A 25,680-nucleotide genomic window follows, 5' to 3' on the forward strand; every position below is an offset into this window, starting at 1 on the left:
TTTTCGATGTCAGGCTCTGAGGAATTGGAAAATACACATTTAATTCGTGCCATCCAGTCTCATACAGTAAAGAGTTACATTCAGCACATACATTCAGCACATTCGACACAGCCCATCAATGTCCAGCCTTTGTGCAACAAGTGAGATGTGAGATGAACTAGTAAGCAGAGGAGCATGTCAGGTGCAAGCTGTGTACAATACTCTCGACAGAAGGAGAACCACCCGGCTTGCTGGCTGAAGGTGGTACAAGGTTAGCCACAACTCCTCTTGCTAATGATTACAGTACATACTGATTTGGGACAAAGATCCCTTTGTTTTCCATTATGTCATCGAAAACGTTGTTGGTGACAAGTACCATAAGATCATTATTGGTGAGGCCTAGATCAAAAGGGTAACTTTTACAAATAATGCTAAAATGGTTGACCTGAAGAGGAGAGGACAAACAATTGATTGCAATGTTATCCATTTTAAGAAGAGACAATGCAGACATTGCAACTTGAAACAATGATATCTTTACCAAAGCAAGTAAGGAAGTTGTACTGCACACAAGAGCTGAGAAAGAATACCATTTGCCCAAGACCATGTGTTTTCACTCCACTCAAATCCTTCCATCCACCCACTGATAATGTAACTGCTTTCCCACACATAATGTATGAAAATACTGGCACTGCTGGGCTCACCCCCTGAATATCCGATTTTATGAAAATCTGTAAAAATGCAGACATACTCTACAAGGAGAGCAAGACACAAGCCTGGTTGCTATATTACCTGATGCTCTCTCATCACCTCCACCAAACCATACTCCATGTGCGTTATGACCATCAAGGCAATGAGGGGCCAAATGCACATCAGACCTGACACAAGAAGATTCTTCTGGCCCAAACTACTGCAAGAAATGCACCCACTGGATCAACAGGAAGTCGCTCATACAACCTACATCTGCATTGCAACATCTACAGAGCTCCGGACATTTTGACTTCCAGAGTCTAAAGCTGGAAAGCAGTGGACTACAGAAGATTTTGTTCTTCACCAATCACTTCACTAGATACGCCCAGGGCTGTCCCATAAAGAACCAAAGTACCACAGCCATCACCACAGTCCTGTGAGAGATTTTCTATCAATTATGGCATGCATTCAATGCTTTATTCAGACCAGAGTCCTGATTTTGGATCCCACTTTATTTCAAAAACATGGCTTCTGATCATACCAAAGAAAACAAGAACATCCCCAAACTACCCGCAGGTGGACATTTTGCAATGACAATTTAATTGCACACTGCTGGACATGTTGAGCACACTGACAACTAAAGAAAATCCCAATGGAGCCAGTATGTCACCACCGTGGTATATGGATACAAGTGCACAAAAAATGATGGCAGTGTTTTTTCTCCATACCAGCTCATGTTCAGGAGGGATGCCTGATACCAAAAGGCATGTGCATTGGCATCTCCTTGGATGTAGCTGGTGCTGAAAACTACAGTAAGGTAAGGCCTCAAAGATCATTGAATCAATCCCATCATATTACATAAGGGGCCGTAGAAAGGAATGCCACTATCTTAGTGCCTATAGTCCTGTCCAATTGTCAACCTGTCTCGTCCCTTGGTCTCGTCTGCGCGCACTCTGACCTGTGTCCTTCCCTAGTGTTCTCCCCTACCCCTTCCCACTTGCTCTCTCCTCTCACCTCTCCCTTCTCTATGGTGCTAACTGTCTCTCCTATCTTTTCTAATTACTTCTCTATCGACTATCCTGCTCTCCTCACTAAATCTGGTAGGAAGAAGTTTAAAAAGGACATCCTGGTCTCCAACCCAGGCCTCCCTATCACTGACATCTATACCAGTGCCTCCTCCAGCCAAACTGTCACCGACATCCTCTTTGTCGTTCCCTCGCCAGACCTATGGACTCTACATATGGCCTCTGTGCTCTCTCCGTTCTCTTCCTCTCCCATTAATGGTGGCACCTGGTGTGAGGCCCTCTTGGCCTCCTTCCACTCCTCTAAGGTCATCATTAATGTTTACTTGAATGGTACCGTCTTGGTCCAAGGTCCTCAGGCCAATCTTCTCCTGTTTGATAGACAATTCTCGTGCCTCATCAACTTCCTCGCCTATCCTGCTGTCCCTTCTCTTCCCTCCAGGGCCTCCTCGCCTTCCCCTGCTGTCTCCTCCTTGGCTAACTTGCCCTCTCCTCGTTCCCTTTCTGGCCCCACCTCGGGCTTCCTCTACACCTCCGCAGGGCATACCCCTGATTTGTACCCCTCCCCAGAAGTATTTCAAGGATGGCAACCTTCTCCATATTGCCACTCTTAACTCTTGCTCAGCTGTCAAACACTCCTCTAATATCTGCCACCTTCTGGAGGAACTTGACCGCGATGTCCTCGGTCTCACCGAGACAAGGTTCACGGCCAGCACTGCCACAAGCTTTGACACTCTCCTCCCTGATGGCTACACGTTCCTCTCTGTTCCCAGACCCAACCATTCTGGAGGGGGTGTAGCCCTGATCTTCCCTGATTGAATTTCTGCCTCTGTCATTCCTACGCAGGCCTACTTCTCCTTTGAATGCCTCGTCTGCAGGCTATCTCTCTCTCTCCTAGCCATTCCCTTACTGTGGCTACTGTCTATCGGCCACCTGCTCAGATCTCCTGCTTCCTGTCTGAGTTGTTGGACCTTTCCTCTTCCCTCCTGGTCTCGACCACTCAACTCCTCCTTCTTGGAGACTTCAACATCCACCTGGATGCTTCCTGCCCTTCCTCTGGACTTTTTTGCGACCTTTGCAACTCTCTCTCACTCTCTATTCTCCCCTCTGGGATGACTCACTCTGCAGGGCATACGCTGGATGTTCTGATCTCCTCAGACCTTCTCCTTTCTATCCCTCTCACCACGTCTCTCTCCTGGAGTGATCACTTTCTCCTTTCCTCCCAGCTCGCCATCTCTACCCCTCAGGCCAAGCCAACTCCATCATTGCCACCCACCTTCTCGGTCACCAGACCAATGAAGCGCGTGTCAGTTGAGTCTTTTACTGCCACTTTCTCTCCCCCCATTTCCCTTTGGCTGACTCACACCCTGACACAGCCCTTTCATGCTCCATCAGACACTATCGATGTTCTTGCCCCTGTCATGAGGATCCGCCTGAAGCCGAAAGCCAAGTGCAACTCTTGGTACGACTCAGACCTCGTCACCCTTAAATGCAAGCACAGGGTGGCTGAGAGGAAATGACGTGCTTCACGTACTTCCTCTGACAAACTGACCTGCCGCCTTCTCCAAAGGCAACACCGGCTCTCTGTTCGCACTAAGAAGAGAGCTCACATCCAAGCCCGCGTCTCTGTGGCATCCAACAACTCGGCTGAACTCTTTAAAATCTGCAAGGAACTGGCCAATCCTGCCGCAGTCTCTACCTCTCCTGTCCCTTCCCAGGCCCTCTGCACGGCACTGGCTTTTCATTTCATCTCAAAAACCAGGAAATCCTGTCCTCGCTCTCTCCCTCTCCCACTTCTCCCTCTACTCCTTGCTCTTCCTCTGGCCCTTTTGCTGCCAACTATCCTCCCCCTTTCTCTGCCTTTCCCCTGTTCTCCCCAGATGAGGTTTCTAGACAAGTCTGATTTTTAAAAGTCTCGTCAAAACAGGCTCACCCCTGTTTCTCCAAAACCATCAAGGACCACATTGACTCCCTGGCTCCTGCCCTGGATGCTTTCTGCAAGCACTCCTTCACCACTGGAGTCTTCCCCTCCCCCTGAAGCATTCCTTTGTGCACCCTCTTCTTGAGAAACCCTCTGCCGACCCTTCCTGCCCAGCTAACTATCACCCAATCTCCATCACTCCTTTCCTGAGCACGGAAACTGTTCTCCTGCACATCCGTGAAGACCTGCTCTCTAACCATGATTCCAAAACCCCCTGTGTCCTCGTCTTACTTGATCTCTTTTCTGCCTTCGACACAGTCATCCATGCCATCCTGCTCAACCGTCTCCATGATAACCTGGGGATCGCCGGTGAGGCCCTGGCGTGGCTGACTTCTTTTCTCTCTGATCGACCCTCCCATGTTCAACTCGGGTCCTTCCTCTCCTCCATCTCTATCTCTACCTGCAGTGTTCCCCAGGGGTCTAAAGCCGCTCCCTGGCTGTTCAACTAATACCTGGCACTGCTTGTCCACCACATTGCCGCGCTCAGCCCCAACTTCCAGTGCTATGCGGATGACGCTCAGCTCATTTTCAGGCTACCCTCAGCCACCTCTTCTCCCTCTCTAATATCTGACTGTCTGTCCGCCATCCAGGAGTGGTGTGCCGCCAATGATCTCTGCCTTAATGCCAGCCAGACCGAGATTCTCCTGATCGGCACACCCTCCTTTCCTGTCACTCTCTGGCCACCCTCTCTTGGCCCTCTCCCTGCTCCCACCTGTGAGGCTAAAAACATCAGGGTCATCTTCGACTCCACATTCTCCTTCTCTGCTCACATCTCCGATGTATCTAAGATGTCACACTACCAGCTGCACCTCCTCAGAGGTATTCTTACTTTCCTCTCCTTCCCCCAGAAGCTCACTGTCTCCAGGGCTATGGTTCTCTTTAGGCTGAACTATTGCAACAGCCTCTTTCTAAATGTGCCTGCTTCTACTCTCCGCCCTCTGCAACTCATCCAGACATGGACTGCAAGACTTGTCCTTGGCCTCAAGCCCAGGGATCGTATCTCTCCAGGACTGAAATCTCTGCACTGGCTCCCAGTGGCTGCGAGGATTAAGTTCAAAACCCTCTGCACTGTCCACAAGGCCTTATGGGGCCTGTAGTATAATTTATAGTGCTTTGAAGTATAGCGCCTTGAAGTTTATAGCAACTCACTGAATGTGATGGCATTTTGTTACCAGCAATAATGTGGCATACACATAGGGCCAGTCCTATGTTGCCAGTATAACAGGTGAATATGTGGCTGGGGGCATGCAAGGTATGGAATTCATAATACAGCCAAAGCCCAATATAAAACTACAGAGAGTAAATGTGCATCATTTTTTTCTTTCTACAGAGAGTAAAAGTGCATCATTTTTTTTCCTCTGGATTCCCTCATGCATAAAGGACTACATTATTGAATATTATTTATATAACTGACTGATTTAATTAACAAGTACTAATCACTAATGCTAACTCATTAACATTATAATGTAGTCCCATGTACAAATTGAGGTGAAAATACATATTTTGAAATTCGTTTTTAAACGTGCATTTTTCTCTCTTCTTTTGTCTTGCTGTGCTGAATGCAGAAGGCAACAGGAAATCGAAAAAGATACAGTTATTACAATCTGAAGCTACCATTTTTTGGGACATGAGGGTGTTAACATAATACATTTTCTGCTAATATGATTGGAAGGAAGTGTATCTGCAGTTCTGCCACGTAGGCAGAATGGGACGGGCAGAGTTTTGCTGGAGAAAGAATAACAGAGGGATAATCAGATCGCTTTTGCTGGGCTCCAGAGACAGATGATCTTGGTGTCTTAACATTGGCTTGAGAACCCTATGTTCTCCCCACACACACTTTAGACACCGAGATTACGAAGGCAACCCCTGCCAACCGGGCCGCTCTTCTGAAGGAAATCGCCTGGGGGAGAAAACCACAAATCTTTTGATAAGCAGCCAAGTTCGAAGTGAGGTTATTTTTATGCGATTGCTTGGCGAATGTGTTCTAAAAATGCTAGGCAGTTAGGATAGCAAAGCAAAAGAAATCCCATGCATTTAATTTGTCATATGATAATGTTGCAAAGTGAATGTTGCTCTGTTCTTGTATTGTTTCTTTTCTTGTTTTTTATTACAGAGAACAACACAATGTAATTGGTAAGATGTTATTTTGAATTGCAATTGTTTCTAATACACACAATATAAAAGCAGAACGTATAGAGAGTTTTTGTTTTTCTCTTTTCTTGGTGCATTTGGAATAGCATTTATGAGACGTGGAAGATTTATTTAGGTAGTACATTTGTCATTTTCTCATGTAAATAGCATAATGGATAGACTTAGCAGTGATAAATAGTTGTATGAGTGTGTTCCCCAGTGCATGGTGTCTGGGTGTAATCTAATACAAAATATAGATTACTGGGGGTCCATGAACCAGTAATGAATCAGTAATGAGGCCTATGGAAGCATAGTTCACTGTTATAGATAAATCAGTGATAACACCACAGGTTATTGATAATGCTCTATGTGAAATTGTGGTGTTTCTGAATGTAGGTCAAAGGCTCTCTATAGATCACAAGAACATTATAAGAATAAGCAAGGTGTTGTGTATGATGGGGGCCATAAATAAAACAGGAAATTATGCTCACCACTAGAAATTACCACCAATAGTGTATACTACTAAATTATCCCATATAGTGTAAAAAGACATGGTCACTGAAAGGAGGTAAGGCCAAATCCAATCTAAATGCAAGGATAAGTCATCGCCAAATTACCACTCTTCTTTGGCGGTAAGAAAATACCGCCAGACCCCAAATCTACACAAAATATCCTACATATTTATGGTGCGTTCCAGGCCGGGAAAGTGATCATAGTGCACCTGCTGGGCCTGGCAAGTGTGTCTCACACTACCATCCGTGCATTAGAGGGAACCCATTTCATAATAGCAGTGTGACACTAAAAGTGAATTTCAGAATGTCTCAAATTGAAGCCACATTCTCAGAACTAGTGCAATATCTGGAGGTATCTGCACATGGGACATGGTCATCAAATAATGCCACAGAATGGCATGGCCGCATTTATGGTGAAATACAGAAAGAACCACTAGACAGCATTTTTGCAGAAGGCAGCATAATTCAGGTCTGCCTTCTGAGATTATTAAATGCAGCTGATAAACATGCAGAGAAAGATTGTCTGATACGGCTATGCGCCAAGACATGGTTTATTTTGAATAGGTCCCTGCGAATTCAAGAAAATGATACTAAGCTGATAAACAGGTTAAAAGCTGATCTAGATGGGGCAGGTAAAAAGGAGGAAATGTTAAGAGCAGAATTGGAGGTCAGAAAGACATGCAGTTAAAATGTAGGGATCTTGATACTCAATTGTCTAAAAGCAAGAAACAGTTTTGAGGATAGTGAACAAGAATTGGTACATTTAAAAGCGTTGGTAGACCATATTAGACAAGACAAAAATGAGGTTGTTTTGGAAATGCAGATTTTACAAAAAGAAAATTGTGAAAAAGAAAGTGATGTTCAAAATGCTGAACAGGAAATGGTTAAAATGTTTCAAGAAAGAGACAAGAGAAACAAAGAATTCAATGAATGCCAAATGCAAATGTGTGATATGCAGGAGGTAATTAATAAAATGAGTGATGAAAACAACTATTTGCAAAAAGAGGCAGACGGGCTCCTTAAGAAGTGCAAGGATTTGGAACAGCAAATGTGCATTCCCAGGTCCCAGGATAGACGGCAAGGCACCACATTCAATGGAGTTGAGGTGAATTCTATTTTTACCCAAAGAACTAGTGCCCCAGTGAGTGGGCTGGTGACTGAACTTGGTTGCAGCGCCCTTGGGGGATTTGATACACCCATTGGGGGCCGCCACCAATCCTATACACCTGAAACCAGGTTTGAATCACCAAGTAGTGCAATTCCGTGCATTGCAACGAGTAGCCCCATAAAGATAATGAAATCCATCAAAGCTCTGATCAAACCATTTAAAAAGGGAGGGGAGTGCTGCATAGAGATCACTTAGAAGCGGTGCATGACATATTTAAAGCCCTCCAGATACCTAAGGAACAATACAGACAGTCAGGGTAATTCATGGAATTTCGCACAAAAGTGTCGCACGCGGGTGGCGCACAGCGTGCCCGTGCAAATGTCTGCGCCAGCCGCGTGCGATAAAATCGATTTCCGCGCACAGCGTATTCATGGATTCTCGCATCCAAAACCATCCGCGGCGCAGCGTGGTGCAGCGAGCCTGCAGCAGCGCCAGTAACGCCCCCAAGGACGCCCTCGTGCAAGGAAAAGCCATCAAAATCCCAAAACCAGCGCAAAGGGCTGCGCCAACCCTGGACCGGTTTACCGGACTGCCAAACAGCAAACGCCAAGCGGGGAACGTGTATTACGGGTTTCACGGTAACAAGCGATTGGGCTGGGTACATGTATTCCAGGGGTGCGCGTGTGTTTACACACGTGATCGGGCCTGGGGGAGCCGGTATGTGTATTTCTGGGGTGCGCGGGAAGTTTTACACGCGATTGGGCTGGGTACCTGTATTTCAGGGGTGCGCGAGAAGTTTCACACGCGATCGGGCCTGGGGGAGCGTGTGCGTGTATTTCAGGGGTGCGCAAGAAGTTTTACACGCGATTGGCCTGGGTGCGTGTATTTCAGGGGTGCGCGAGAGGTTTCACACGCGATTGGTCTGGGTACGTGTATTTCAGGGGTGTGCGAGAAGTTTCACATGCGATCTGGCCTGGGGGAGCGTGTGCCTGTATTTCAGGGGTGCGCGAGAAGTTTTACATTGGCCTGGGTGCGTGTATTTCAGGGGTGCGTGAGAAGTTTCACACGCGATTGGGCTGGGTATGTGTATTTCAGGGGTGCGCAAGAAGTTTCACACGCGATCGGGCCTGGGGGAGCGTCTGTGTGTATTTCAGGGGTGCGCGAGAAGTTTCACACGCGATTGGGCTGGGTACGGGTAGTTCAGGGATGCGCGAGAAGTTTCACACGCGATCGGGCCTGGGGGAGCGTGTGCGTGTATTTCAGGGGTGCGCGAGAAGTTTTACATTGGCCTGGGTGCGTGTATTTCAGGGGTGCGCGAGAAGTTTCACACGCGATTGGGCTGGGTACGTGTATTTCAGGGGTGCGCAAGAAGTTTCACACGCGATCGGGCCTGGGGGAGCGTGTGCGTATATTTCAGGGGTGCGCGAGACGTTTTACACGCGATTGGCCTGGGTACGTGTATTTCAGGGGTGCGCGAGAAGTTTAACACGAGATCGGGCCTGGGGGAGCGTGTGCGTGTATTTCAGGGGTGCGCGAGAAGTTTTACACGCGATTGGGCTGGGTACGTGTATTTCATGGGTGCGCGGGTGTTTTCACACGCGATTGTCCTGGGTACGTGTATTTCAGGGGTGCGCGGGCAGTTTTACACGCGATTGGGCTGGGTACGTGTATTTCATGGGTGCGCGGGTGTTTTCACATGCGATTGGCCTGGGTACGTGTATTTCAGGGGTGCGCGGGAAGTTTTACACGCGATTGGGCTGGGTACGTGTATTTCATGGGTGCGCGGGAAGTTTTACACGCGATCGGGCCTGGGGGAGCGGGTACGTGTATTTTAGGGGTGCGCGTGTGTTTACACATGCGATCGGGCCTGGGGGAGCAGGTACGTGTATTTCAGGGGTGCGCGGGAAGTTTTACACTCGATTGGGCTGGGTGCGTTTATTTCAGGGGTGCGCGTGAAGTATTGCACGCTCGCCTCCAACACGTATTCATGGAATCGAATGTGGCCAATCCGGAAACACGTACGCCAGCAGGAAGCAGGCGTACGTCGATCCGCACAGCATAAAAGTGCACGCAAAGGGGGGCGTGGCCAGCAGCAGCGCGATGCGGACGTGAGCCCTCGGAGCTCCCACGACCACTGCAACAATCCTGAAAAACAGCCTGTCATCCGCTGCTAGAAAGACCCTAAAAAATCTGTGCCGAAAGACCAAGAGCCCTGACACACTTTGACCAAAGCGGGTCCTGCATCTCGCCCGGGCTGAGGCATTCGGCGATGAGGAACCTCTCCCGCGCGCATCAACAAAGCAGACCCCAAAATGGCGGCGGCAACATGAAGCGACTCTGACCCGGCGACATAGACAGAAACAAAGGGAGAGCCGAACCGGAGGAGCCACAGATTGCGGACGGCCCCCCTGCCGAACCCTCGTAAGCATAGGAGGAGGAGGACCGCTTGAGAGACGAAACCGTGGACCACCCAGCGGCACCGTGTGGACGGAGGCGCGTAACATACGATAAGGCGTGATCCGCGACACGGCCCCGGTGGAGTAGCGGACGACTCCAGCAAACGCGCGCAGGAGGGAAAGGCGGCCCCGGACATAAATCACCGGAGCCCTGTCCTGCGACCCCTCCTGAGGACTGATCTGGTCGTCCCACGGCCCCGGCGGAAATTGAACAACGCGGCCGGATCCGCGGGTGGGGGACACAGCCCTGCAAACCCTAGCAGGTCAACGGACACCCTGCATAACCTGCACCACTGGAAAGCAAGTGAGTGGGGCAAAGAATAAAACCGCATCTGCCGGCCTGCGGCACGCACCGCAGGCGAAGGGAGGCGCGGAGAAGGGTGCGAGGGACGGGGGGCGGACACTGGCAACTTGGGATGGAGCAAGGCGCATCTGGAAGCATTAACCGCCAAGAACCCAAGCCAGCCTAAGCCAGCCCCAGTTACTGAAGCACAATGACCGCACGGCTTTACCCCCCCCCTCCATAGCGGCTCCTCTAGCTGGGTCCTGTGGGAGGTGACTGTGGGGGGTGGAGGCGCCCAGCCACAAATAAAGACCCTGCAAAACAGGACATAACTAAGGCCTAAGAGGAAAGCTCTATAACGAGCCCCGGCGTGGAATCACTCCCCTAATAGCAGGAACTGCGGACCAGCTGGGTTACCCTCGGAGCCCCGGTGCCCAGACCTACCCGGACGATAAGGCATAAAATAAACGGATCTGACACTCGGCCTGGCCTACTGCGCCAAAAGACACGAGGTGTCCCCGGCCGTGAGCAATAACTTCTGCATAAGTGAAGCCCAGTGCCAAAGACCATAAAAAGACCACCACAGAACCGCTCGCTATTGTGGAGCAACAGAGGACAAGCGGATCCCCTCGTGGCGTGCCTAATAATGGTACGAATGACGGAACACGACCCAGCGCCACGAGGTACCAACATGGGCAAAGACAAGGGGAAGAAAGCAGGCAACCAGAGTAAAATGGATCAATTCACCACACCCACGGCATCCACGACATCCGAGCAACATCACCCAGTGGACATGACGGAGGTAGGGGTAGGAATATCCCTAAAGGACGTTATGGCAGCAATAGCTGAATCACGGGCATCCATGGAGCAGAAGATGGACGGTATCAGCATGGACGTCTCACTGCTACGACATGACCTCCAAAAATTGACGTCCAGAACAGGAGAGGCGGAAAAACGAATCTCAGGCGCAGAAGATGGACTGAGAAACCTGGAACAGCAGCTCGACAGAGTTACAACGCGTCTGAAGGTAATGGAAGGGAAAGTGGAAGAGGGAGAAGGCAGATCAAGACGGAACAACGTCCGGATTCTTGGACTGCCCAAAAAATCAGAAGGGCTAAGTGTAGAATTATTCCTTGAGCAATGGCTGGTGGATATTTTTGATTCGAAAGGATTCACTAAATTCTTCTCGATCGAGAGAGCGCATCGCGTCCCAACCGGCCGAGCAGCGCCAGGCGCCCCGCCACGCACGGTGATAGCAAAATTCTTAAATTATAGAGACCGTGACGCACTACTCCAGATGGCGCGTACTAAAGGCACGATAACCTATAACGGGTCGAGAATAGCATTCTTCCCAGACTATACTAGAGAGGTGCAGAAAGCAAGACAGTCGTTTGACCACCTCAAGAAACAGTTACAAGCCCTGAATGTTAAATATGGCCTCGTATTCCCGGCGCAATTGAAAATTTACCATAAAGGCACCTCTATCCACTTTACGGACCCAAAGGAAGCCTGGGCACACGACACATTGAGGGTGACTGGAGCGCAAGCCGGAACAACAGAAACAGGAACCATAGAGCCCGACCGGCGCGGGACCCACCCGACAGAGACCCACCGGAGCAAGAGAGAGAAACGCCGCCGCCGATGGAGGGTGACTGAAATAACGAGGAGCACTACACAGCGCTGTCCGCATTGCCAATGCCACAGAGGCGCTATGGACACCACACACAAAGGCTCGGAATGTAACGAGAAGCAGCAGTGATGAACAAGATGGTGCGGTAGGTCGGGAGGGAGGTAATCTTCTGCTCTTCCCCTCCCCCCCCTAGCCCGCTAAAACCGGTAGTCTACCGGTCAATTGCACTGGCGACGTTCGCAAGTTAGGTTGTGGTTATGTTGGGACGACAGATACTTCGTGTTGGGGTGGAGTATGGGGTGGGAGAAAGGGATTGTTTATGTAGTTTATGTATTAACCCAAAGTTATGGTGCATTCACGGGACCTCTGAATCATATCACTCAGCACATGCCGCCACGTGCTATCCCCAAATGGCAGCGGACCCCCTCCGTGGCCAACCCCTGCACATTGCCCCCATGAAACAGCTCTCAAAATCCTCTGAATCCGACTCTATAAATCATGGATGGCATCCACACTAATTCATCCCCTGCCCCCTGAACGACCCAAATCCCTCAAACTGATCACATGGAATGTGAACGGGCTAGGTTCCGGCATTAAGAGACGCCTTGTAATGCAATTTTTGAACAGACACTCCCCGGACATCGCCCTCATTAATGAAACACACTTAGCTGGGACCATTTGCACTTTCTTTCGGAGAACCACTTACCGAGTGGCATTACATGCAGGATACACTATGGGATCCAGAGGGACACTCATACTGATACACAAACGCCTCCCATTCGAGGTATTGATGGTGGAGCGGGACCCCAGAGGCCGCTATGTGGTGGCAATTGGAACACTAGGAGAATAAACATTAGCCTTAGCATCAGTGTACTCTCCACCGGGGCTTGGAGAGGAGCTACTAAAAGACTTGATTACCCTCATGTCAAAGTACCAGCCCGACATGTGGTTTTTGGGTGGCGACTTTAATGACGTTATGTGCAATAATAGGGATCGCACTCACATCAGGGACCGAAACCCGAATACTTCCACGAATTTAGCTAAATTCACAACAGCCCTGGGCCTCCGAGATGTGTGGCGAGAGCTCCACCCTGACAACCGAAGCTTACTCGTTTCACTCGGGTGCACATGGCTCCATGTCCAGACTGGATTACTTCCTCCTCCCAAATACTGACATACACAGGGTGGCAGCTGCGGACCTGCTCCCCCGTGGCATCTCAGACCATTCACCCCTGGTACTGGTGCTATGGATGCAAGGGATAGCTCCCCCCAGGTCCTGGAGAATGAACAGTTATTATTTGGGTTTCCCCGACTTTGTCGATCGACTTACGGAAGCAACAAATAAATATTTCGAAAATAATGCCACCACGGTAGACGACCCTGTTATTATTTGGGAAGCGTATAAAACAGTACTGAGAGGGGAGATAATCTCCTGGACAGCAAACAAAAAAAAAGAGCGGCTTCGAGAGCTAGCGAAGGCAGAAGCTGAGATGTGTGACTCGGAGGCCAAATACGTTCTTCACCCAAGCCCTGAGACCCTCACACCCTTTAAGGGCACTAAGGAGAGGCTCCGGAACATCGAATTGGACAATGCTAAATATGCCCATCGAGAGTCCAGAGCAAGGATCTATGAACAACAAAACAAGGCTGGGAAAATGCTGGCCTGGCTCGAGAGGAGGGATGAGGGTCCACGCAATGTCAGGGAAATTAAGACTCCGCAAGGCGAAAGGTGTCAATCAGACCGTGAGATAGCGAAAGCTTTTTCTGACTTCTATGCCACCCTGTACGATACCCCGACATCTCCACTGAACCCCTCTCTCCTAGATAACATTGCAATGCCCCAGCTGTCGGAACAGCAAAGGGCGCAACTGGACTTGGCCCTTACCGAGACGGAAATAGCTCAGGCTATAGCCCAATTACAGTCTGGGAAAACACCGGGCCCCAACGGATTCCCAGTCGAGACCTGGAAGAAGCTGGGTGGGGAAAAACTAGCGCCACATTTCCATAAAATGTTTCTAGGGGCTCGGGACCAAGGTGTTCTCCCGCCAGACTTGCGTAGAGCCACGATCGTCGTCATCCCCAAACAGGGTAAACCACCTGAGCAATGCGCCTCCTATAGGCCCATCTCACTACTTAATACTGAAACCAAGGTTCTCGCCAAACTCCTAGCTAACCGGCTACAATCGGTCATCACCTCCTTGGTCCACCCAGACCAATGCGGGTTCATGCCACATAAATCAACACGGATGAACATACGACGCCTTCACTTACTGTTAGAAAGAGCCCCAGTTATAGATAAACCACTGGCACTACTAGCCATAGGTTTTGAAAAGGCGTTCGACTCGGTTCGCTGGGACAGCCTATGGGAAACCATGCGGAGAATGGGCTTTGTGGACAACTTCCTAGGTTGGATACGACTCTTTTACACAGACCCATATGCAGAGGTGAAGGTGAACGGATGGCCCTCTGAGTCCTTCCCCCTTGGCAAAGGCACACGACACGGCTGTCCCCTGTCCCCCCTTCTTTTTGCTCTTGCAATAGAGACACTCGCCCTATGGCTCTGCCAAAGCAAGGAATGGACTGGGTTTAGATGGCCGGTGGGACATGAAGACAGGACGTCCCTTTACGCTGATGACCTCCTGATCTATCTGGGTGACCCAATATCAACCTGCCCCATAGTGACACAGATGCTTGTCCGCTTTGGTGAATTCAGTGGGTTGAGAATTAACTGGGACAAGTCTATCCTCTTCCCGGTGAAGGGCGGCACACAAGCCATCCCCCAGGACTGCCCGTATAAAGTAGAACCAAGTGGATTCCGATATCTGGGGATCTGGGTAACGGAACACCTGACGCATTATACATCCCACAATCTTCAACCAATTATGGACCATTTCAGAGATGATGTCTGCCACTGGAAACTTCTTCCCCTAACACTTATGGGCAGAGCCGCCCTCTTTAAAATGATCACCCTGCCCAAATTTCTCTATGCATTACTGAATGCCCCATTGGAGATTCAAGATCCCGAATTCAACCGCATTGATAACCTACTTAGAGAACTGATATGGGGAGCGGGTCAACCCCGCATTGCACTGGCCACACTCTAGAGATCGATCTGGGAGGGAGGAATAGGCGTGCCCTGCCTTCGGGCATACTACTGGTCTTCCCAGCTTGTAGTGGTCAACGGCCTCCTGCACGGGGACCGAGAATTACCACACATAAGGGCCGAAATAGCAGCTCTGCACGATACAGAACCACTACACCTGCTCTATCAGCCCCTCCGAAAACCTCCTCCACGGACAATGGCGGCACATGTTACCATGATTTGGAAACGAGCACACGCTTTTGTAGGCTGGAAAGACAGAATCACAACTGCACAACCCCTGTGGCATAGTAGCATCCTGAGGGAACTTGCGAAACTCAAGCCATGGCCCGAATGGGTAGAAGCCGGTATCATCAGGATCGGGGACGTCCTGGAGGGTGGGGTGGTCGCCTCATTTGGAGCACTGCGACAAAAGTTCCAACTCCCGGCAACTGAACAATACCACTACATATCCAGTCAGACTCTGCCATTCCCGAAAGCACACCTATAGAATGTAACATGCTCCCGGCATACATCCCCGCCAAGTGCACCTCTATACTATATAATGCCATGTCCTCCTTCGCCACCCCAGAACTTCCCCACCTTAAATCTAAATGGGAGGAGGATGTGGGTAGCATAGACCCGGAAGACTGGATCCAAATCCTAATGCACCCCAGAGAAATTGCTATTTCCTCCAGGCTTCGTCTGGTACAACAGAACATTTTACATAGAATATACTACATTAGAACCACGATACACAAATGGGGGTGGGCTCCCAACCCGAATTGCCTCCGGTGCGGGAGAGAAACAGGAACATTTATACATATCCTCTGGGAATGCCCCCGAATTCAGACCTTCTGGAGTGAGTGTTGTGGGGAACTGTCTAGGGTCCTGGGTCGTAATATAGCACTAGACCCCAAAATACTGTTGCTGGGTAAACCTTATGAAAACACTGCGAACAAATGGGAGGGACTGCTCCTGGCAACAGCCGCAGGACTGATGAAACGGAACGTCGCACAGAAATGGGGGCTCCGGAATCTCCGACAGTAGAACAGTGGGCAGATGATATAGACACATGTGCAATGCTGGAGCACAGAATCTACAGGGCACAAGGCTGCCCCAATAAAGCCTCCAGGATCTGGGACACATGGGAGGAGCGTGACTCTCTGTAGCCTCTGACATCTCACAAGGAAATGCCTAGTGTATACATGGAAGTGACCAGGGGGGGATCTATCGGACTTTAATCATACTCTACTATTGATTCACCCTTGAATACATAAGTTTTGATTTTGTTTTTTTCTCTCTTAATTGTGATTGTTGTGAAAATTAGTAAAATATATTATAAAAAAAAAAAGTGCGCGCAAACAACAAACAAGCTCAGACGCCAGGATGAATATACCGTTCCTAGCAGCAGTGGCCGTGGGATACCGCAAGAGGAGGAGGAGGATAGTCAGGGCCAAAATGTTTACACCCAGAACAAGCCTTTTTGGGATACCTGATGACCATGTGTATGGGAGGTACAGGTTTCCACCTCACATAATACTCGACCTGGTCAGTGAGTGGGAGGATGACCTCACATCAACCACCCTGTGCTCCCAAGCACTCAGCACCCTGGAGAAGGTCCTTAATGTACTGCACTTCTTGGCCACTGGATCATTTCAGCGGACAAGTGCCATAGTGGGTGGGGTATCACAGGCCACCCAGTCACGCTGCCTACACCAGGTCTTGAACATCATCACTGCACGCCCATCAGTCCGCAGGCACATATACCTGCCCAGAACACCTGCAGAAAGGCAGGCTGTCGCCCCGGATTTCTACGGGGTGGCACAATTCCCCAAAGTGCTAGGTGCCATTGATTGCACCCATGTGGCTCTACGTCCCCCCAGGGCAACTGAGCACATCTATAGAAACCGCAAGCACTGGCATTCCATCAACGACCAGGTAGTATGTGATGCCAAGGGAATCATCACCTCAGTATACGCCAACTATCAAGGCTCCACCCACGACAGTTTCATTTACAGAATGTCTACACTAAACCAGGACATAGAAGCTGGGCGGCATGGCAATACATGGCTGCTCGGTGAGTATAAATGCCACTGCGCATGCATGCATGTCAGATACTGAGTAATGTCACAACCCCACTAATGATACCCATCACCACCTCCCCAGGGGACAGTGCCTACCCTCTCAGCACCCACATGATGACGCCAATTCGGAACCCCACCACGCCACCCCAGGTAAGATACAACACAGCCCACATTGCAACCCAGGGCATCGTGGAGCGCACATTCGGAGTGCTCAAGTCACGCTTTCGCTCCCTTGACCGTTCTGGCGGGCAGCTTTTATACGCTCTCCCAGTAGTGTGCAGGATCATAGTGGCAGCATGTATCCTGCACAAGGTTGCAACACGCCGGGGCCTGGCCGTGGACATGGTGGTGCCCCCACATCCCCAACCACATGCATGCCTGCTGCGCATGGGAGGGGAAAGGGCACGGGGTGAGGCAGCCCGTACGCAGCTGGTGGCTAATTACTTCACATAAAATCACACCCCTGTGGAGTGCACACAGCCCTGGCACATACCAGCTGACAATCAATGATGAATCAATCTGACAATGATGATGCCTCAATGGACAGTCAACTGTCACAACCATACCAGCCTGAGATTGTACATATGGAAGTGTTCCATTGTGTGCTTCCCTACCTACACAAACACCACCAATGCTGTCTCTTCAAAAGACACACTTCTATGCTGCTAAAATCATTACCCCCTTGCAAGATACAACATGACAACAGTGCCATGTCACCCAACCCCTCCCCAGCACCGCCACCCAACACACCATGGCATGACATGCCATGTGAGAGCAAACAAAGTCATCCCCCAAACATGACACAAGTGTCACAAAGTACAGTGTCCCTAATGGAAACTGGCCACACACAATATGCCCACATAAATGTAGACATAACAACACACATGACCAAATACTTACCACAATACAATCCACATAGCATAAACATGACAGTACTAAGGTAAAGGATACGTAGTCTTACAACATGAGAATGCCAGCACATCCACCACCTCCAACTGTACAGTGTTGTTGCCACGCACATCTGGAAGTCCACTGCTCACAACATGAACTCCATCTCCAAAGTGGACGGCCTTGTGAAGACATGATGAATGAACCTGCAAATTAGGAGGGAGACATGGATGCACAAGCACACATCAATACACCATGCAGTGCACAATACAACAACAATATGCACTAGGAATGTATACACAGCATTGACTACAGACTGCCCACACATGTCGTGGGAGTCCAACGTCACTGTGTAAGTCACTTTCACTTGGCCACACCCTTTGCAAGCCCATGGAAACAGGAAGCAGGAGGGGTGTGTGTCTCACGAACCCAAACATCTAACCCAAACTCAGGACAAGCCTGCATGTGCCCAGCCAGAATGCAGTGGATGCCACACACGGCAACACACTGCAACAAAAAATCAAAAATCAAAAATGGCCATGTGTGGGCCAGGAGGGGTGGGGGAGGCCACCCAGGAGGTCCGAGGACAGGGCGCTCACCAACAGCCACCTGTGTGGATGTTGCGAAAAAAAACCACCTCCATGGGCTCATGGTCTGCACGGCTACGACATCGTGGGAGATTCATCGCTGGATTCGCTCTCCTCAACCTCTGCTGCTGCTGCCACAGGAGGTGGTGGTGCTATGGGAGGCAGCCCACGCAAAGCCCTAGTTTGGTCCTCCATGGCAGCAAGCATGCGGGTGTTGAAGGTCTCGTTCTGGAGGTATATGGTGCGGAGATCCCCATGCACCACCCGACGTGATGCCTGGACCTCCGCCCGAGTTGCCTGCATCTCTGCTGAGAGCGTACGGGTGACACGCTCCAGCAGCTGTTCCGTCCTCGTGACAGTGGAAGCCTCAAGGTCCACAAGAGTCTGCCTGAGGTGCTGTACTTCTCCCTTCAGGGCTTCCCTCTGGCCCTGGGCCTCTAAAGAAATGGATTCCCTCAGATTGTCCAGGGCCGCCCATCTGTCCCTGTTGGACGCCAACATGTCCTCCCTGAGTGATTGGCAAATGGAGTCTGTTGCCTGCTATAGTTGCTCCATCTGCCTTTCTGGGGGGACAATGGAAGTGGCCACCCTCTCCATGGCTTGAGCCATCATCTCAGATGATGCTGCCTGTTGGTTTGCCATACCATATATGGATTGCTCCCATGCGGTATTGCCTGGTGGCTGACGGCCACCGCGTTGGCGGGCACCACACCTGTCTGGGGCAAGGCGAATTGCACCTTGCTGTGTCGGCACTGCCTGAGGCTGCAGGACTGCATTCCCCCTCTGATCTGCTGGCCCAGGAACAGGATCAGATGTTGCGGAGTGTGGCCCTGCATCCGTAACCAACAAAGGCGCACCTACCAACACTGACATCCCCATAGTGGGCTCTACCCCTGGTGTAGGTGGGTCGGACAGAACAGTATCCCTTCCATGAACACATACCTGCGAATCCACATAGGTCTCATCCGAATCACCACCTGAAAAGAGGTCTGGGGAGGTGCAGCCAGAGACACCCCTGGACACTATGGCCTGCAGCAAGAGAGGGTTCTCCCCCACCACCAAACCACGTCCCCCACTGGTGCCCGGTCGTGCTTGAGATCCCTCCTGGGTCTGCACCATCTCCTCACCCTCAATAGCATCAAGTGCATTATCCTCTGGAAAAACATGAAAGACAAAAAATGGAAGCAGGCATTAGCACCATGGCACACAATTAGGCCAGACAAGCTACAGAACCAGTACTTGATTGACACATGCCCCACATGACTATAACCCTCCCATGCATGCACTGTCACTGAGTTGGAAGGGGAGGAAAATGTCAGACACTGATGACACCAAGATGGAAGAGCAACACATTAGCTGCATGCTGGCTAGCAGTGCCATCACACATTGGCCTGTGAGTGGCATGTCCAATCCACATACATGACACATGCCATCACACAGATGGCATGTACCATAGGCATGTCATATATGTGACAATAGGGCAGAGAAATTCGTAGTAAAAGTGGGGGAATTCAAACAATCCGCCTGAATGAACACAGCAAAATACGGCACAATGTTGTTGCAGGATGCCACTTCAAGGGCAACTGGCGTGATGTAGTGCAAAATGCCTACTGTGGGCAGAAGGGATACTGTAATACCCAAATCCAGGGCCGCAGAATGTATTGGATGAAGCACATGGGTGACCCGAACCACTCAGGCACACACACCCTCACCTGGCACTCAACAAGAACCCCTCCCACAAACAACATACACATGGATCACACACACATGCATGTGCACTCACCGGACAATGCCTCGTAATCTGGCAGTTCTCCCACACCTTGGATCTGCTCCTCTGTGACGTAGGTCCCAGCAACATGCTCATGTATAGTGAGTTCAATGTCCTCTTGTGGAGTCCCACCTCCAGTCACCAGAGTTGCGGCATGACTTGAGGCCAGCTTTTTCTTTGCCCTGCGCTTAAGGTCGTTCCAGTGCTTGTAGCACTCACCAGCTGTGCACCTCACAAACCCAAGGGCACTTATGCTGTCCGCGATGGACTGCCAGTGTGCCTGACGTCGAGCAGGTGTGATCTTACACCCTGAAGTGATCAACATTTCGTCGTCATGTGTGGACACATACTGCACAAGTGCATCCAGTTCGGCATCATTGAAGCTAGGCTTACTTGGCGTGCCGGACTGTGTAGCCGTGTCTGGGGCATCAGCCTGTACTGGACGAGCACTCTTCCTCTTTCTTTTTGAAGGTGGTGGGGATCCTGAGTGGCCTACGCCGCTCTGGCCACTAGGGGCAGGAGCACTGGTGGACTGTGTAGTAGTAGTGTGCGATGGCACACTGACCATATGACTTTCGGCAGGCATTAGCTGAAGTGTGATGTTGGCAGGGGGAACCTCAGTCTGATGGACCGGGACCAACACTGTCCTGGCTGGGAGAGTCAGAGCTGGGATGAATGGAGCTGCAGCTGCCCCTGCAGCCTCCCCACCCCGCCTACTCGGGGCAGCGGATGACATGGCTGCCCCTGATCCACGTGACCTGGTGACACTGACTTGCATCGCCACCCGTGGCCTAGACTTGGCGACCTGGAAGTCAGCCTGGGAGTCACCCTGTGCCAGGTCAGGTGCCACAATGGGCCAGTCCGACAAGGGCTGAGCAGAGATGGTGTCAGCCACGTTTCCCTCAACCATGGGGGGGGAGCATGGGTGTCCCTGACTGGCCCTCCACACGTGGGGGGCTAGGGGTAGCCTGCAAATCCCGGCCTTGTCCCCTACCACGCCCACCACGCCCACCTCTTGAGGCTCGGCCACCTTTGCCACCCTTACCGCTTGCTCGCCTCCCAGCCATGGCACTGATGTTGTTGTGCATATGGGAGTTGCAGTAAACTATTGTCCTGGGCAATTGGGGGTCAAAGGGGTAGGGTACTAGATGGAATTCGTACCCTAGTGCTCTAGCAAGGCTGTATGGAACCCCTGGGGAAAGATGACGGGTCACGCAACGCACAGGCACCCCAAAAACATAAAATGACGTGCACGCGACCCCTCGTAGACCACGTGCGTGTTAAAATGAACCCGCACTACGCTGTGGCACCCAGAAACACAATAATGAACGTACGCGTGTCACACGCAGCCTACAATGACCTCTGAAGGGGTACGTGACACACGGGGCAAGCACAGTTGGTAAATACGTGCGCGACTCACCGTCTGCCTGGGAAAAGAGCGTGAAAAATAAGCGCGTGTGCGCGTTGGCAACACCCCCGCGAAAAGAAGAATTGTACGCTGTCTGAGGAGACAGGACAAAAAAAGAAGTGAAAGCTGTTTGAGGAAACAGGTCCAAGAGAAAATCAGAAAAAAAACTGACAGAGGTAACAGGGAGTACGAACTAGAAACGCTGTGAAGTAAATCGCGTGTGAACCGACAAGAAGTACAGTATTCACCCACTCGCTCTCCACGAAAAGCACGTACAAGGAAATGACGTCCTACACGTACCTTTTAAACCGGACCAAATGTCCAACGTCACTTCCCGTATATGCACTGAGGCCCTATCCTACAATTACACGAGATGACACTGGGACATACTGTTCTCGGACGTGTAACATGCACCCGGGTTCAGGGAAACGCCCGCGCGTGTCACGTCACAGACGCGCCTGTGCTGTAAGGGCCTTTGGTCCAATGAAATCGCATACCCAGACCAATTGCGCGTGTAAAACTTTGCATGCACCCCTGGAATACACGTACCCAGGCCAATCGCATGTGAAAACACCCGCGCACCCCTGAAATACACGTACCTGCTCCCCCAGGCCCGATCGCGTGTGAAAACACCCGCACACCCCTGAAATACACGTACCCAGGCCAATCGCGTGTAAAACTTCTCGCGCACCCCTGAAATGCACGTACCCGCTCCCCCAGGCCCGATCACGTGTGAAAACACCCGCGCACCCCTGAAATACACATACCCAGGCCAATCGCGTGTAATACTTCGCGCACACCCCTGAAATACACGTACCCGCTCCCCCAGGCCCGATCACGTGTGAAAACACCCGCGCACCCCTGAAATACACGTACCCAGGCCAATCGCGTGTAAAACTTCTCGCGCACCCCTGAAATACACGTACCCGCTCCCCCAGGCCTGATCACGTGTGAAAACACCCACGCACCTCTGAAATACACGTATCCAGGCCAATCATGTGTAAAACTTCTCGTGCACCCCTGAAATACACGTACCCGCTCCCCCAGGCCCCATCGCGTGTGAAAACACACGGGCACCCCTGAAATACACGTACCCAGGCCAATCGCGTGTAAAACTTCTCACGCACCCCTGAAATACACGTACCCGCTCCCCCAGGCACGATCGCGTGTGAAAACACCCGCGCACCCCTGAAATACATGTACCCAGGCCAATCGCGTGTAAAACTTCTCGCGCACTCCTGAAATACACGTACCCGCTCCCCCAGGCCCGATCGCGTGTAATACTTCCCGCGCACGCCAGGAATACACGCACACGCTATTTTTGACACAGCGGGTGTCTGTGTTTGTCGCGTACCCCTTTGCACGTCATTTGTCCTAGAGGGCCACATTTTTTTCCTGCGCAGGGATGCTACCGCCTGCTTTCGTGTGGAGGACGTGTATGGCCCTGTGCGCATCTTTGCCCGTGCGCTGGTTTGCCCTATTCGATTCCATGAATACGTGTTGTAGGCGAGCGTGTGCGCGTTCCGCGCACTTGCCTCCTGTACTTCCCCCGTGACGCCCACATTTTCACGAGTTGTTCCCCATTCTGCGTGTAACGCCCCGTGTTCTGCCTATTTTTGTTATGTGCGCCGCGCTATGTGCGATTTTGCTGTGGCCTTAGCGCACGCCGTTAGATGACCTGTGAGCCGGCGTGCGCCGCGCACTTTTTCAGCGCACATCCCACATTTTACTCGCGCACGGACTTCCATGAATAGATGTGCGCTGGTTTCCCTGCAATATTCGCACTTGCACTGCGATTTTTCAAGTAACACTGCGAATCGCACGTTTTCGCACGCGTGCGCCGATTTTTTCAGCGCACATTAATTCCATGAATCGGCCTGAGTATTTTCATTTAACTCTAGATGCTCCCACAGCCAGTATCATAAGGGGATTAAATGAACAGCAGAATAAGACATGGGCTGAGTTTGAAAAAGAGATTAGACATCATTTTTCTCCTTTCCAGTCATTACAGGAGGCGAAGAAAGTTGCTTACACAATCACTGCTGGGCCTAATAGATCCCCTCGCCAGTTTTTGCAAGAGCTTTTTTCTCATTTTGATGTATCTTTTGACCCCAATTCCAATAAGTTTAAAACTGCCTACTTCCATGGGCTACAGAAAGACATCATATCACAATTGGTCCGTGAATTTGACCGTGACAAATCACTTGAATGGATTGTACAACAAAGCACAAACCTATATGAGGTACTCTATTTTCAGGGTAGAGAAAATGATAAAATCAAAGACACTAGACCAAAATCTAAAGAACCCTCAGCAACAGTGATGGAAATCAGGTAAGCCATAATGTCCCTTGAATCTGCTCAAAGTCCAGGTAAAAATAATTTGACACCTGAACAAAGGGGTAATCAACAAGGGTCGTCACTCTCTGCACCAATGTTTCAATCACATGACCCTAGTAATAGGAAGAGCTACATCAGCCCTAGGTACTTAGGAGACAGGTCCCGGGCAGGATATCGGCTTGATATGTCACGTGTAAACAATAACCAGAGACAAATTCAGGATCAAAGAAATAATGGTCCATACCAGACATTGGGAACACAGAGAAGATTTGATCCCAACACCATGATATATGGTAATCAGGACAGACCCCGATATGTGGATCGATTTACTGATAATGGGAATCAACATAGGGGTCAGTACCCACAACAAGAGAGACAGGACTTGAGGCAGAATATGAATTACTCTCCACGTCAATACAATGATTCACCACCACCAGGAGACTACAATCAAAGGATGGGTGCACCCCGCTCCTCTCCACATATGAATCAAGAGTTCAGGAACAACCCCAATAGAAATCATTCCCCTGAGAGGTATCAGAATAGATCCAATCTGGGGGAAAACAACCAATATCGATCTAGGCTATAGAGAGAGGATTCTAGAGAAATGGAAAGATTCTAGTGTCTCGAGGCCCAAGTGAAAATGTTGGCTGAGCAAATAGGAAAGCTCTGTACAGCACAAAAACAGTCAACAAAGGAGGGGGCAGAAGGCCATAGCAACGACCAGGGGGTTTCTGATAGTAAGTGACTAAGTAGCAATGATACCTGCAATGCTAGGAAAACAAATTGCCCTGACGTGATTTTGCATCATGACTCTAAGATGTCTAAAGATTCAAAGATAAAGGTACCGGTAAATGAACATGTGACAGAAATTGCAAATACATCTAAAAAAGAAGTTTGGTTTAACCTAGAGCTAAATCAAACATTGGAGATGTGTACCAATGAAACAGGAAAACCTGAAATTCCAAAAGAACAAAGAGACACATTTAAGAAAAATGACTCATGCATGGGCAATACCAGTGAACAGGGATTACGTGGGGATGCTATAACTCCTTCACTGGGCAATCAGAACAATAACCAAACACAAGCAAAAAAAACAAATGCTCAAAAGGAGGGTACAGTTCAATCACCCGAATAATTCTTTGAGCCACATATTTTTGAAGAAGTTAAAACGAGTGGTACCATACGAAATGATTACAAATACACAGAGTTAGAAAATGAAAAATTGCCAAGTGATGTTGTTACACATGTTCAGTTGGAGGATTGTAATGTGACCTCTGATGATCCCTGGATGGATGGGAGAACGGTGGCCACACTCCAAAAAACCTCTGAACATGGGGAAATGAACAAAGTCTCACACAGAAATGGACAGAAAGGAGGGAAGAATGTCTTTCCATTTAGCAATGTGCTTAGCCAAAAGTGAAAAAGGCCTGAAAAAGGTGAGTCCTGAAATCAGTAAGAATGTGCACTTCTTATGTGTATTAGAGGAAGATGAAGACAGGTATTATGCTCCCATCACTGTGGAAGAGAAATGCAATACATTTGCAATGATTGACACTGGCGCACAGGCCACAATTATGTCCAAAGAATTGGTAAAAAGAATTAATGAGGGGAGATCTCCACAGAATCAGATCACAGTTAGGTAAAATGAAGGTCCTGTGCATAATTTTAACGGGGAGGAGGTGCCTAGTATAGGTGTTACCCAGGTTGACATAAAGATAGGAAAACAGAATGAAACAGG

This window comes from Ambystoma mexicanum, chromosome 8, assembly GCF_040938575.1.
Source record: "Ambystoma mexicanum isolate Mex_15411 chromosome 8, UKY_AmexF1_1, whole genome shotgun sequence".
NCBI classification, from domain to species: domain Eukaryota; kingdom Metazoa; phylum Chordata; class Amphibia; order Caudata; family Ambystomatidae; genus Ambystoma; species Ambystoma mexicanum.